Genomic DNA, 16382 nt, shown 5'->3' with positions numbered 1-16382 from the left:
TTCTGCCTGGCAACCCAGGGATCAGGCTAGTGCTGTGTGCATAACACCAGCGTGCCTTGAGCAAAGGGGCCCAATCTGACCAATCATAGTTCAGTTCAAAGGGTCGGATTAGGGTTGTGTGCAAAACCATGCTAGTGTGCTGGGTGCAGCTTCTAGTAGCTTCTAGCGTGCCGTGTGCAAATTCCATTCACGTAGGGGGCAACAGCTCGGAACCTGGAGGGCGTGACAGCTAGGGACCAATCAGATTTTGATAAGTGTAAAACAGCCTTTGAATAAAACTACGCCTTGAACCAGGACCTGCAGGAGTATCCACGTGCTGACTGAAGGACCTGATCAACCCTTCAGCCAGGGGTCTCCTCTGGATATAGCTGGCTCAGGATGTCTCGTTTATTGCTTTTTCAACGTTATCTTCCACGGATTCGGTGTGCTTCTGGTGTCTGTACTGCTGGTCAGCTGCGCCTGGAATACGGTACTTGCTCTCTAATTTTCTGTGCTTTGCCTAGCCTCCTCTCTTTTTTCCCTCTCTTATTTGGTATAGAATTGCATATGCTGTTATCTGACATAAAGTTGTGTATATATGGTATATAAGAACTGAGTTGTTGTAATAACTGCTATTGAAGTTAATTTGGTGTATTTGATAGTAGTATTTGGTTAGTGTGCACACAGTTCATTTAATTTGGTGTATTCGTTTATTTTTTTAAAGAGCAGTTAATTTGAAGTATTTGGTTCCTTGTTAATGAATGTAAATAGCTTGCTTCATGTTGTGTAAAGGTTTCTTGTTCTAATCATATTGCTAGTTGGTAGAAGTGCTCCTCCTCAGCCCAAGTTGTGATTTTCTCCCTGTTAATAAACGGCCACGTGGTGTTTTGAATTTTCAGTCAGTCTGGTCTTAATTTTCCTCTCTCAATTAAAAATTCACCGAACCCGCATTACGGCACGGACAAAGAGAACTAGGCCTAGCCAGAAATGTTCGTGGCTGCAGCTGCTGCATGTGGACTTGTTAGCCGAGGTTTAGATGAAATGCCTCAAAATAGAAGGGAAAAGGCAGGTTACCTTTGTACCAAAAGCAAGCCAGGTAGGAGCTGAATCTGCAGTCTCCTGAACTCTAAGTATATGCATTGTCCATTGCAACACTAACCCTCCCCTGTGCATGCTATTTAACTGAGCAGTTGCTCTCAACTGCTGAGGCTGCAAGATGGTTGGGATGAGGAACCTTTTCTCAAAGCCCCACCTAACTTTTCCGCAAAACTTAGGCCCCAGTGAAACCAAAAACCAGTGCTGGGGACAGATAGCTCACAAACCCAGGGCTGGGCTGGAGTGGCAAATTCTTGTGTCAGGTGACAAAGTCTGAATTTCTCCCCATTCCAAGATGATGGAGCAGCAGCACAGCTGTTTCTGGACAGTTTCAAAACAGGAAGTATGCACACCTAAGATGACTGTGCTAACCGCTATGCTACAGAACCAATGCCCCGGTCAGAGGGATGAGAGTTGTAGCTTGAGTGGATTGAAGGTGGCAATACTGGCAGCAGTGGAAGCATAAGGATGGACACTGATTGCAGGAGCTGAAGGCATTTGTGCAAAGCATGTGGCCCGATAGCATTCGTATAGCGTCAGCCAAAAATGGTAACTTGAGGAGCATTGATGGTTGTGTTAGAATTCTTGCCTGCAACATGGGAGTCCTGGCTAATGCAGCCCTTTTGCTGTAGACTTGCCCCTCTTCCCACTGCAGCATCTGGAATTGGTTTAGGAAAGTGGGGTCTTGTGTCTGAGCCATTCTCTGCTTTTCCACCTTTTGATTCCCAGCCTTCACATTCAGGAGACAAGGTGTGCTTTCCCAGCTGGGTGCAGCTGAGCAAAAGAGCTTTGTACAGCTGGTTTGGAGGGGCTGAGCTGAGCTGCTGAGCATTGGCCCTTTCCGCCTTCCCCTCCTGGTCCAGTCCACAGGGGCATGGATGCGCTTGACTACAGATTTGTTGTTTTGGGTGGAGAAAACAACTGGGGAAGAGGTTGTTCTAGATTTGATTTGACAAATAGGGAGGAACTGGTTGAAAATTTGCAAGTGTAAAGAAGCTTGGCTGAAAGTGTTAACAAAATGGTAGAGTTCATTCTTCTAAAGAATCACAAAATCATAGAACTGGAAGGGACCTCAAGAGGTCATCTAGTCCAGTCCCCTGCACTCATGGTAGGACTAAGTATTACCTAGACCATCCCTGACAGGTGTTTGTCCACCCTGCTCTTAAAAATCCCCAATGATGGAGATTCTACAAACTTTCGCCTAGGCAATTTTTTCCGGCGTGTCTAATATTCCCTGACAGGGCGCTTTTCCTAATGTCCTATCCTAAACCGCCTTGCTTCAAATTTTAAGCCCATCTGCTTCGTGTCTATCCTCAGAGTTAGAAGAATAGGATTTTCTCCTCCTCGTTGTACAATTATTTTATGTTCTGAAAACTGTTTATTCCCCTCTCGTCTTCTCTTCTCAGACTAAACAAACACAATTTTCAAAGTCTTTCCTCAAGACCCTTTAATCCACTTTTGTTTTGCTCTTCTCTGGACTTTCCTCCAATTTGTTCACATCTTTCTTGATGTCTGGTGCCAGAATGGACACAATACTTCAGCTGAGGCCTAATTCAGGCATGGGAGCAGAGCAGATAGAATTGCTTCTCGTGTCTTGCTTAGACATCCTGCTATATATCGCAGAATGATGTTTGCTTTGGTTGCAATAGCTTACAGTTTTAAACTCATATTTAAGCTTGTTGAATCCACTATGACCTCCAGATCCCTTTCCATAGTTACTCCTTCCTAGGCAGATCCATTTCCCATTTTTGTCTGTGTGTGCAACTGATTATTCCCTTCCTAACTGGAAGTACTTTGCATTTGTCCTTATATGAATTTCATAGCCTATCTTACTTCAGACCATTTCCTCCAGTTTTTCCAGGTCATTTGATCTTTATCCTTCTCCTCCCAAAGCTTGCAACCTCCCAGCTTTGCGTATTGTCTGCAAACTTATAGTGACTTCTATTTGCCATTATCTAAATCATTGATGAGATATTGAACAGAACCGGACTCTAGCACCTGATCCTGCGAACCCCATCTATTATGCCTTCCAGCATGACTGTGCGAAGCCACTGATAACTATTCTCATGGGAACGAATTTTCCAATAGTATAGGCATCCACGTTATAGTAAGCTCCATCTATGTTATATTTCCTAGTTTGTTTATGGAAGGTCAGTCGTCAGACAGTATCAAAGACCTTACTATAGTCAAGATATACCACATCTGCCGCTCCCCGCCCAACCACAATCCACAAGGCTTGTTACCCTGCCAAAGAAAGCTATCGGGTTGGTTTGACATGATTTGCTTATTATTTGCTCATTATCTTTCGCGGGGTACATGAAGTTAAGCTGACTTGTCTGTACTCCCTGGGTTTGTCCTTATTCCCTTTTTATAGATGGAACACTATATTTAACCCTTTTCCAAGTCCTTCTGGATGTCTGCCCATCTTCCTGACTTTATAAGATAATTCCATTCTGGGATGTACTTAGGCAGGAGTGTTGTAAGCAAGATGTGAGAAGTATTTAATAAAACCAAGGACTGCAAGGGGTCTAGTCCAGTGGTTCTCAAACCTATTTTACCATTACCTTTTACCACCCATCCATGTGTTTATGTGGGTGCATCCATACTACCTCTACTGGCCCTGAGGATGTCAACATGGCCGCAGCTCTGTTGGTGACTGGGCTTGCGGTTGAGAACCACTGGTCTCAGTCTAAACCCCATGCCAAGATGCAGATTTGTTGTCCAAACCACACCAGCCTTTTTTGATAACTTCAGCAAAGGAACTTTCACAACTTTCTCTAAGGCAGTATTGTTGGGCAAACCTCCATCTTTTTTTTTTAATTTCTACTCATCACTTTTTGGATTTAAAGTGAAACAACAATGTAAGAGAGAGTTTTGAACAGCACACACAAATGAACTGAAAAGATACTGCTATTAAGCTCTCTAAGGCCCTGGCCCCAGGCCAGTGAAGTCAATAGTATTGTGTCCAATTAGGGGTGCCACCTTTCAGAACAGATGTGGATAAATTGGAGAATGTCCAGAGAAGAGCAACAAAAGTGATTAAAGCTCTATGAGGAAAGATTGAAAAAATTGGGTTTGTTTAGTCTGGAGAAGAGAAAACTGAGGAGACATAACAGCTTTAAAGAACATAAAAGGTTGTTACAAGGAGGAGAGTGAAAAATTGTTCTCTGTAACCTCTTGAGGCTAAGATAAGAAGCAATGGGCTTAAACTGCAGCAAAGGAGGTTTAAGTTGAACATTAGGAAAAACTTCCTGTCAGGATAGTTAAGCACTGGCACAAGTTGCCTAGGGAGGTGGTGGGATCTCCATCTCTGGAGGTTTTTAAGAGCAGGTTAGACAAACACCTGTTAGGGATGATCTCATTATTACTTAGTCCTGCCTTGAGTGCAGGGGACTGGACTAGATAACCTACTGAGGTCCCTTCCAGTCCTACACTTCTATGATTCTATAATTGCAGTGAAATGGCTGCTTATCTACAGCTAATTGCAGCAGCAGAGGAAATGTTGTGATATTGTACAGCATGGGGTATGTGGTGTGCAATAAAAGGAGGACTAAAAGAATGGAATATTGGTGACAAAAATGTGCATCTTTCCACCTTGGCCAAATCCAGGTGCTGTGAGTAGATTGTTAATAGCCCGAAATCATGTTAAGTGATAAGTGTTTAAATGACAGAGAAAGTAGCACTGATATGCTTCATTGTAGCTGTTTCAAGCTGGGCTTGCAGCAGGGTGGGTGAATGTGGCCATGAACTCAGAACAGCTGGATGAGTTAATGAGTCTTTTCTATTATATTCAAGCGCAAGGAAGTTCAGAGAGAAATAATAAAAAATTCACTGTTATCAATTAGCTCAACTCTTTTGCCCTGTGGGCCAGATTTATTTCAGTATCTTAATCAGAAAACTTGGTCACAACAATATTTTTCTTTTCTGTGCTGCAGATGATTATCTTATAGTCATATCTCTTAGTCCAGAAAAGGGTAAGTAATTTTTGACTTTCAAAAACCTTTTAAAATGCTTGAACTGTGGAAACCTCATCACGCTTCTGATTCACCAGGGGGCATGGCCCCATGAAAGGCCTACCCATTAAGTGGGCAGATGTGGGCTGATTTTCCCACTGTTCCTGTCTTGTGACTGTTTCTACTTTTCTTTCTTGCCATTCCCCAAAATAGCTATTCTCCATTTTGCTGAGGATGCCAGTTGGACTGGCTGAGGGTGCAGCCAGCTTGCCTTCCATACTCAGAAGTCACCAGAGTGGGTTAGAAGGGCATAATACTTTCTTGCTGTGAGAAATTTGTAGTAATAATTGATACAGTTTGTTGTCTTGGTTGTTGAGATGTTTTCTATATGAGTATATTGGTTTAACTCACAGTAATACAGGCAGGAAGAAGAAGAAGAGGGCTCCAGGGATCCATGAAGTGACCCTTAAAAATCATTAAGGGCAATGTCAGGACTATTTGACTCTAACTCCATCTCCAACCATCTTACAGAAATGGTTCTGACTAGGAATGACCAAGGACCCATCAAACACAAACTTCTGGCAGGATTGAAAGGGACACTCAAGAGAGGGCGAGAGAGAGTCAATAGTTGTTCTGGGGACCTAGAGTGAGACAGAGGTTGTGGGTGTATGGAGAAGTTAGGCCTATCTAGACTACCATAAGGGAATGGCAAGACTGGGTAAGATAGACATATGTGTAGATTGTTTGTTGTTTTAAAATCCATTTTCTCTAAATGCTTTATCCCAACTGCTAATTAAACAATAGTTTGGTTTTCAGAAGGCTATTTAGTTATTATATACCTCTGGTCACAGATCCCCAAAGGGAAAACTAGCAGGTCCTCTAACTCTGTTGGACCTACAGCATAAAAATGGTGGATACACCGGTTACTGTAACCTGGGGCCTGATCTCAGGGTGGGAGAACTTGTGAAATTCCAACCCAGGACAGATAAAGGCATGAGGCTTGACATCTGATGCATGAGGGATGCATTCAGAGAGGCCAAAAGGGGTCAAAGGTGACGTTAGCCCTGCTGCTTTGGCGCCTGTCCAAATAACAACAGTGGTAGGACTGCTAGATATTTCTGAGTAGTTGCTGCTTTCGAGCTTGTTGGAGGAATTCTGTTTGGCAGATTATTAGTTTACAATACAACAGACTAGGGACCAAGTGGCTAGGCAGTAGTTCTGCAGAAAAGGACCTAGGGGTGACTGTGGACAAGAAGCTGGATATGAGTCAACAGTGTGCCCTTGCTACCAAGGAAGCTAACGGCATTTTGGGCTGTATAAGTAGGGGCATTGCCAGAAGATCGAGGGACATGATCATTTCCCTCTATTTCGCATTGGTCAGGCCTCATCTGGAGTACTGTGTCCACTTTTGGGCCCCACACTACAAGAAGGATGTGTAAAAATTGGAAAGAGTCCAGTGGAGGGCCACAAAAATGATTAGAGGGCTGGAGTACATGGCTTATGAGGAGAGGCTGAGGGAACTGGGATTGTTTAGTCTGCAGAAAGAAAACTCGACGGGGGTGATTGGCTATGCTACTTTCAACTACCTGAAAGGGGAGGGCCAAAGATGATGGATCTAGACGATTCAGTGAGGAACAAGATGACAGAAAAAGGAGTAATGGTCTCAAAGTGCAGTGGGGGGTTTAGTGGATTTATTAGAAAACCTACTTTTCACGTAGGAGAGGTGGTGAAGCACTGAGGAAGGGTTCTAGGCAGGTGGTATGGAATCGCCTTATTCCTAGAGGTTTTAAGTCAGGCACTTTGAAAAACCTAGCGGGAATGATTTGAAGTAGTTGGGGATGGTTGCTGCTTTTGAGCAGGACGTAGGTGTAGACTAGATACCTGAGTTCCTTCAACCCTGATATTTCTATATTCTAGGAACTAGTGTGTGTAAATGTATAAAGTGACTGGAAATTTCACTACATGTATGATTTCTGCAGTGCTGCTGCAGAGTTGAGTATGTAGTGCATAAGAAAAGGTGGAAAGTGCAACTTCATTTCCGAGTAGGTAGGTGGATATGTCTCTGTGAATATGATGAGGAACAGCGCAGGGCATGATTTGTGTTATGCAACGTCATAACATTAAAATATTTGCTATGTCAGAGTTTCTCGTTTATAGGGAAGATGGTATTTCCTGGGTTGAAAGAGTGACGCTTCAGATAGGAAAAGTAGCCCCCCCGCCCCTTTTTTTTTTTTTTTAATTTTCACTTATCACTTTTTGGATTCCAGAGAAACTGAAACAAATATTTGAGAGAATTTTTAAACAGCACAGACAAATGAACTGAAAAGATAAGGCTTCAGTCTCTTTAAGGCTCTGCCCCAGGCCCAGTGAAGTCAACAGGTGTCTTTTCACTGTTTTATATTATTAATTCAATTATTCACAGATTTCTGATCTCATTAAGAGCTGAAGAAGCTTACCCTGATAAGCTGCAGTGTGGAAGATGTACTGGCTAGCACAGCACTGTGATGATTGATGAAGAAAATACCAAAACCACTTCAGTTTTTCAAATGCTTGAGATAATTAGGGCTATTTAAAGACTCATCTCTACTATCATCTTCTTGGCCCTTAATATGTACTATAGGTGTAACAAGGAGTAATAGATTCTTTGTAAGAAGTACGTACAAATTCTCTTTATAGCTTGGGTTGCTATTATAGTAAAACCCATCTCTCTTATATGATAGCTGGTGATGAGGAAAATAGATAAAGTTTTATTCTCTTTCAAAGCTGATACTGACATTTACAAAACTTTGGAAGAGAACAGCAATGGCTGTTTGGTGTTTTCATATACATTTTATAAAAACAAATTCATTAAGAACAAGAACCAACTTACACAAGCAAGGTCATTTTGAGGGGTTATTTTTCATTTTAATTGCAATTTTTCTCATGCTTCAAAATGTCATTCTGCTGAATAGCAGACAGAATGTATAAAAGGTTTAAAAGACTAAAATAAATGGTAAGGAAGAGAGAAATGGAGAATAATAGTAGGAGGGAGTGTGGGGCAGAGAGAGAATTATAAACAGAGGGCATGAATAGAAGTAAGACAGCAATGTGGAAATGTTAGACATAATTGAGCGATGAAGGACAGAAATGGAAAAGTGAGCAGGGGAGAAAGATTAAGGAGCACAGAGGAGAGAAAAGCAAAGGGAAAAACTAAGAAACCATTAAGAATCTTTGGGTGGAATTTTAGCTTTGGCCTATCTGGGCTCCTAGTGAAGTCAGTAAAAATCCTGCCAATCTGCCATTGACTTCAAGGAGACAAGAAGAGGAGATAGGGGGACATCACTGGGAAGAAGGAGAGGAATCCAGGAGGCAGGGGAGAGGTGGCCAGGGGATTGAAAGGGCCATGGATTGGTGGAAGAGAATGGGGTGGTCACACAGAGAAGTGGTGTATGGAGCCAAGCTCCCTAGCCTTGTAATGGAAGACTCTAGAAGAGACAGGAGAAGGAGGAGAAGCATGGAATAAGGACTGGGGACTGGTGGCAGGAAGTGAAGAGATTTGAAGGGGACTGGGGCATAGGGAAGGATTATAAAAGGGAAGCAGGGGACAGGAGTCAAGGAGAAGATGTGCTAGGGACTAGAGGAGACATGGAGAGTAACAAGGGGTCTGGGAAAGGTAGATTTTTATTTACTCATGTTAAAACGAAACACAATTTTCTAAACATAACAGTAGCGCTGGGAGGAGTAGGTAATTCCATTTTGTGGAGGATTTTGATAGTTCAAAAACTGGTTTTGTTCTGATTCGGATCAAAACCTGAATATTTCAAAATTCACCACACAAGGGAACAGAAGCCCAGCTCCAAGTTAATTTGTGTGGTGGGCTGCCCTGGAGCCTTGGAGCTGAGCTGGCAGGAACCCTGGCAGGTTTTGATTCCAGGCAGGCCAGGGTCTCTCAGAAACCTGCCTGAGCTCTATCAGAACTTCATCAAAATTGAACCTGTTTTGCTGGAATTTTTCCAAGTACCTCTCCATAAGACTTGAAGTGCACAGGCCCTGATTCAAAATAGTACTTTAAGCGTCTGATTAGGTCAATTCATTTTCACCAACACACTTAGACAAAAGGTTTTACGTTAAGAATGTTCTTAAGTGCTTTATTGAATCATGGCCTTAAATTTTCAGTGTGGTTAAAACTTTTCCCTCTCCCTCGTTCTTCCCCTCCATTGTTCACAATCTCATACACCAGCCAAGTACCCCCCACCATATAGCTTTGAAGAACATTCAGAAGCTACAGCTGGTGCAGAATGCAGCTGCCTATCTTCTTGCTTAGTGGTGCTGGCAGGCGAGTCCATTACAATAGGCTTCCTATTTGCTCCTAGATTTAATTCAAGTTGCTGCTGACTCTTGTCCTTTAAAGCTCCATTTGATTTTGGTGCTAGCTGAAAGACTGCCTCCCTTCCTGTGTGCCATCTGACATCAGCTGAGTAACAATGGTTAAATCTGAACTGCTGGTGATGGTGTTCTCCATGGGGTCCCCTTAGCAATGCAATTATTTCATTGCAGTCATGGTTTCACAGCCCCTGAATTTTTTGTCCTGAACTGCATGGTATAAGATCTTCCTCCCTTTTCAGGTTTTTGCCTAGGATACTGATTGTGGGGTTGGTATTCAGTTTATGTTGTGAGGTAGAAATCATTTAATATTATCATTGATTAATTAAATGTTTATGATTTAAAATATTGTATACAAACTCCAGGCATGCTAGAGTCAATCAACTGCTTCTTGATGTCAATTGGACTCTTCCCTTTGGCTTCTATGGATGTTGGATGGGGTTCTGTATGATTGGAACATTTTATAAATGAAGGCAGAAAAATCTCATTCTTATAGATCAGTACTGCTGTGGCTGAAATAATGCAGTATATAGCATTCTATGTCATGTCATAAGAGCTTTCCTGTCTTGCAATTGCAAGTCAGCATTGCTGTACTGATAGTTCTGCTACAGGAGAAGGGACAAATATCACTGGCTTTTTTGCCCAACTGAACTGATACTTTTATTTGTTGCACTACAGTATCCTTCCTATCATTCTCATCTATCATCCTGTAAACATTCTCTCTCATATTTTAAATGTTCTTTTAGCTTGGATTTGAACTGTAAAATTCCCAGGGCTAAGAGGACTGCTTTGCGTAATATAAGAACTTATCTTCAGCCAAACTTTTTGTGGTCTTAAAACAAACAAACAAAAACAACCTTTGGTCAACTTTTCATTTATCTTTGATCTTTAATTTCTATGCACCTTTGAGCTTCTGGTTTTGGGTGTCGGATTATTACAACAAAAGCTTTAATGACAGTATTTTCAATCTGACTGAATCGTGAAGTAACACATTTTAAAGCACCCTGTCACAATGAAGTTTAAAGAGCAATTTCTAGCCCAAAGTGGTCAGAAGGGTTTGCATAAATATCTGACTTTGGTTAGACATCTAATGGATTTATTTGATGCTTGCGATATAAAAGTCAATGATAGTGCACTATGTACTTTTGTAATACATTTCACACTCATGCTGCTTCTTGAAGAGTACCCTATGGAACTGTGCTCGATTGGGCATGTAATTTCTTAGTGCGAGTGGGCTAATAAAACTGTTTGGTCTAGGGCAGAAGTGTGGCTGATTCTCTGATTTCTTAACTACTCACTTTCAAATAGCATGCACCAGTTCTCCAATTACCAAAATGCACAAGCCAAGTTAATTGTGGTTTCACTTTTTATTTTTGTAGATAATAGCTGATCTGAAAAATATGGTGCTTATCTGATTTGCTCTATGGGCTCTGATAAGTTACTTTATACAAAGAAGTGCAGTGGGTGCCACTCAAAATATACCCCACCCTGATGTGACATTACCATGGTATTTGTCATATTCCTTATAATAAAGTAGGAAATACCACATAAACTGTAGTAAAGATAACAACCAGTGGGGTATGCAAGTGTTTATATATACTGTAAGTACAGTAATTGATGACTGAAGGATGCAGGTGTAGGGTTATTATGATTAATTGGCAGGTCTATTTTATTGTAGGAATTTTGACAGTCCTGTAAGTATGTTACTGATTTGAATTTGCAATACTTAGTTTAATTCATGTGAATCACTTAGACAGGAGACATAAAATCTAAATAAATAAAAAGTTATATAAATAAACAAAAAACACTTGCAATGCCACTTTTAAGCACGCAAAGTATTTTTATAGGTCAGAGAGAAATATTATTATTTTTATTTCTATTACAGTAACATCTAAAGGCTCCATCTGAGATGGTGATCCTTTGTGCTTAGCAATATACGCACACATAGTGGAAGACCGTGCCTGCCCTGAAGAGCTCACAATTAAAATAGACAAGAGAGATAAAGGCTGGAATGGGGAAACACAGAGAGGTGAAGTGACTTTCCAAAATCACACAGCAGGTCAGTAACAGAGCCAAGAATAGGACACAAATTTCCTAACTCTCAATTCAGTACCCTATTTCCTGCACCATGCTCCCTCACCAAGATTCTCATTTCAGATACTGGTGCACACTGTCTTAATAACAATGAGAAAGATGAACAGGTAGATGTCTAAGGACAAAATGTGGTTTGTTATAAGCAATCTTGGTTCTTGAAGCTATGAGTGAAGTCAGTATATGGAAGCAGTAATAGGATTTTTTTTAACAACTACTATATCGTTTGTGCCATAAAAAATGGGGTATTTCCTCCCCACAGTAAAGTTCATCCCAGTATTTGTGGTGTTTCCCATCATAAATACAGGGAATATCACAAATAATGCAGTAATGGTATAATTAATATGATAAGAGAGGTTGTTTTTAATAGTGGGCACTGTAAATGCGTTACACCTGCTCATATATCTGCCCTTGTTTAAAAAAAAAACCCATAAAACACACACGCAAAGCTACAGTAAAAGAATGTTAAGGTTGCAAAATCAAGCACTCAAAAGACAGAAAACGCTAGAAGGTGCCCGAGCAATATTAATTCCCTCCCCCATGCATATGCATTATGATACAGTCTTTAATTACATGATCATATAGTATTGTTTCCAGGGGCCCCGTTTCATTCACTGCACACCTTTCAACTTCTGCAAATGAGACAGGGGTCCTACAGGCAACAGCCTCCTTCAGAACACAACCTTGATTCATCCCCAGAGCATTTCTATCCAGTGCACTGAATAAATCAGAAGTTTCCCCACTCACAGTCCCAGTATCTTCCCGCTTTCTGAGTTCTTTGTCTCTCTTCCTCCCCTGTCTCTCTTCTTATCCCAGTCTTCTTTCACAGCCAATCCCAATCTCCATTCACAAGGGCCCAGTTTCCACCCTGTAAATCCCAGTCCCAGCCACCCAGTCTAGCAAGCTACTTGTCCTAATTTACTCCATAAGCTGCTCCTGCCACCTCAGGTTCTTCTCATGTCCCCTCTGCATTCATGTCAGGCTATGTGCTCTACCACACTGCCTGGATGCCAGCATGAGAAGAAATGAGAGCACAGGAGAGACAGCCTCCCTTCTCTCAATTCCTGCACTCAGTGCCACAGCAGCCAGGAGCAGCAAGTGCCAGGAAAGTCCTGGGAAACCCCTGCAGCCCTGGGAAGGAGCATGCTCAGTGAAGATGGGATTTTCAAGGAGTTTAGCTGCTGAATTCTAACAAGTCTCTACTGAGCATGTGCAAACTGAGATTTTTCAAAAGCTTCCAACTTGGCCTAATTTGAGTGGCTTTACATGGGAACTGCAAAAGGCACATGCATGACACAAAGACCCCCCCCCCCGCCGCCAAATGTCAAGCCCTTACTCCAAACCATGGAGGTACTATGACCTCTGTTTTAAACTTGTGTAAGGATTTTTTAAACAAAGCAAAACAATGGATTTTCCTCTAAACTTGTGCTCAAAAATGGATGAACTGTTCTAGCTGAAACTTCACTCCCCGATCAACTGAGGCAGACATCTGGTATGGAAGATTTGAACCCAAGCAGTTAAAATTTGGCAAAGTTATAAATAAACTGAAAAAAAACCCTCTTATAATGGGAAACATTAGGAAACATTAGCCATAGGAGGTGGTACTAGGCTGCCTATAATGCAACTAATTTTGAGAAAGCATCTAATACAAATAGGGAAATGAGAGCAGTCTAATTTGAGCCTTTTCTCTATATACTAAGCCTGTTTTTCAAGATTAATCAATCAAAAATACCTATCATCTGCTTATTTTAAAACCAGCTACTCCATCATTCCCTCTTATCTCTGTATCTGATAGGAAATTGAAGAAATTATAAAGGATGGTGGTTTGGATTAATGCACTTCACAAATGCCACACAGCCTGCAACAGTAGTTCACTATACTTAAGTGGTTTGGGCTGCTGATTGCATTTCACCCTGAGTTCAGCAAATTCTCTGTTAAAAGAGTGATTTCAAGGAACATGAGTCTTTTATGTGTGGCTATGTTGGAAGGTGAACAAACCGCTACATGGAAAAGTACAGAATCTGTGTGGAGGAACTCTTGCCTGAACTGCAACTGGCAGGTTTCTCACAGCCTTTATGTGGTGCAAGAAAATGAAAGGCCTTGGTTTAGTTTGCAGGGGTTTAGTTTATCACTAGGACTATGCGAGCAGTGGGGAAAAAGCCCTGGAAATACAGGCTGAAATTGGTATGTGCCTGTGTGTAATTGGTGGTTTGGGTGTGAGAAGAGATGTAGTGTGGAATGTTCAAATTCTATTATTTTGGGCAAACCTTGGCCTAGTTTTGGGAAAATGTCCTGAACCTGATGCTGTTCACACAGCCCTGCTGCTCCCTCACCAGCTGCCTCAACCTCCCACCCCTACACCTTACCTCAGATAGCTTTGTAAGGTATGGAAGGGGACTCGGGGGTAACTTTCCCTCCTGCTCTGTCTCAACAAGTGCATAAATGTGCCAGGTAGCAATGGATCATGAGCCCAGGAAATACAATTTCTAAGTAGTGAGCCTGGTCGCTGAGGGGTGAACAGTTTAAGTATCACATGGGGGAAACTCCCCTCTGATTCGCTTTCTTCCCCCACTTCCCTGCCTCCTGGATAACAGCAGTCAACCAGAGCTCCTGTAAGAATCAGGTTGAGATCCTCTTCTTCCCCTCAGGAGCTGCTACCATTCTCACAGAAGGGGCAGAAAGAGCCGGGCAGCTCAGGGCAATTCTGCCTCTGCCTCCTTCTTCTCTTTCCCCCAATGAGCAATGGGGATGGCTCCTCTGCTTCACTCCCTTCCCCCTCCCTTGCTGCAGCACCAGGTCTGGGAATGGAACGGGGGACTCTTAAGGCCTGAGAGAGGAGGGTGAAGAACACCAGGAGCTTTAGGAGGGCAAAGGTGACACAGGGGGGACAAGACATAAGTGACAGGGGACTGGGAGGCACAATAGATGTGAGAGCTGGGGGGAAAGGATTGATGTTGGGGGCGGGGGGCAGAATTGATGTTGGGGTTACTGGACAGGGAGATAGGCAGATGTGGGGGATGATAGACTCCCCACCTTTTTCATACCACTTTAAGCACTGCTCTGAAGCCAGTGCTCCTCCCCCCGAATATTTAGGGGTAGCTGGATGGCTGTAAACTCCCTCTCCAAGTAGATTTCGTGAAAGGTGGCATTGTGTAAACAGTGGTCTCTACATAGTAAAGAATCTTCCTGGGGAAGGATGCCCCTGCCTGTTCCAGTAGAGGAGAAAAACTGGTTGTATCGCCAGCTCCATGGTTCCCCCCTTTTCCAGGTGGGTGGGTCAGCAGGCAAGGTCCCCAATCCCACCGCACAACAAGGGATAGAATTTTGTGGGAGAAGAGCTGTGCCAATGTTTTTGATGTTGGTTCCCACAATGTTTCACTACCATTCTCCTTTAGTGGATAAAAAATCTGATTTGGTAGTTGGAGGAGGCAGGAAAGAGTGCTGAGAAACTAGGGGTGAAGAAGATGGGAAAGAAGAAAGCACTGATAGAGGCGGAGGAGATCAGCCAAAAAAAAAAAAAAAGACCTATAGAGTCATTCTCATTCTTTGATTCAATGAATACGTATCGTTTGGTAGTTGAAGATGTTCCCCTACCAGCAAAGAGACTTGGGTTTAAATTCCTGTACAAGTGCAGGGTTTTGAACCTATCTCTCCCACATCCTGGGTGAATCTTTAACCACTGAGCTAAAACTTATAAGGGGGAGGAGATGGAATTACCACTTCCTCTCCATTAGTGTTTTGTGCAAAAAAGAGGAAGGGTGCCTAACTCCAGGAAGGGATTTACATCTGTGAATCCCAAACAGAGATAGCTGCATCCCTCTAGTGTGGACTTAGGCACCTAAATCCCTTTGAAGGGAAGGGTTTAGGCCCCAGCATTTCATATTGGCTAGCGTAAGTGGTTCCCCAGTCAGGTCGCTGGCTTTTGTGGATTCCATTCTTAGGCACCTAACTCAGGGCTGAATTTAGACACTGCAATACTCACTGTTGCAGTGCCTAAATCCCTTCATTGATATAGCCCCAGGTCCTTCTGGTAAATCTGTATCAAAGGAAGACCTAAAGGATAAACTGACACTATAGAAGACCATACAGCGTCAAATAATCATAAAAGTATAAGATGTTTTTGAGGAAGAAGGCAGACAAAATCCTCCATGAAATTGCCACAAATCTCAGCCCACCTTCCATAGTGCATAATAACTGAAATCAGTCCCTTACTGATATTCTGTTCTTCCTCCAATAATAATCCCATTAATCCAATAATACAGTGTAAGAAAACACTGACTTTTTCTCCCTCGCTGAGCTTATGGTTCTAAACAAGGAATCAGACTCTGTTCAAACAATTTTCATTTCTTGAATCAGCATGAATCCAAATCATTAACAGACTACTTTGAAAAAAAAACCAAACAGTCCTTCTTGCAAACTTTGGAGGAACCGAGTAGAATAAATGCAACATATGCAAAAGGAATTGTTTTATTGTTGTTACTTCTGCAATCCCTGTGTTTATTACGTTATCATTTAATGTCTTATTTTCCAGTCTTGAATAAATAGTGTTACTGTTAGTGACAAGCAAACATTTAAAACAAGAGTTCTCAATCTTTCTAAACCTGTAACTTTTCAGGCTACCTATTTTTGTCTTCCAATATCTGATGTGCTTCTACCCCTGTGATAAATGAAGGGGAGGAGGGTAGCTCCCTTTTATGGACCCAGCCAGCCAGTTACCTATAAAATCCCTTTTAGTAACTGTTCTCTACTTCCTTTATCTGTATAGGGTTAAAAAGGCTCCCTGGATAGGTAAAAGGAAGGGAGTTGGCACCTGACCAAAAAAGCCAATTGGAAGGCTAGAACTTTTTAAAATTGGAAAAAAAAACTTTCTCTTTTTCTGTCTGTTGTTGTTCTCAGGGAAAA

Source organism: Chelonoidis abingdonii, chromosome 3, assembly GCF_003597395.2.
Source record: "Chelonoidis abingdonii isolate Lonesome George chromosome 3, CheloAbing_2.0, whole genome shotgun sequence".
Classification (NCBI taxonomy): domain Eukaryota; kingdom Metazoa; phylum Chordata; order Testudines; family Testudinidae; genus Chelonoidis; species Chelonoidis abingdonii.
This window is presented reverse-complemented; position numbering follows the sequence as displayed.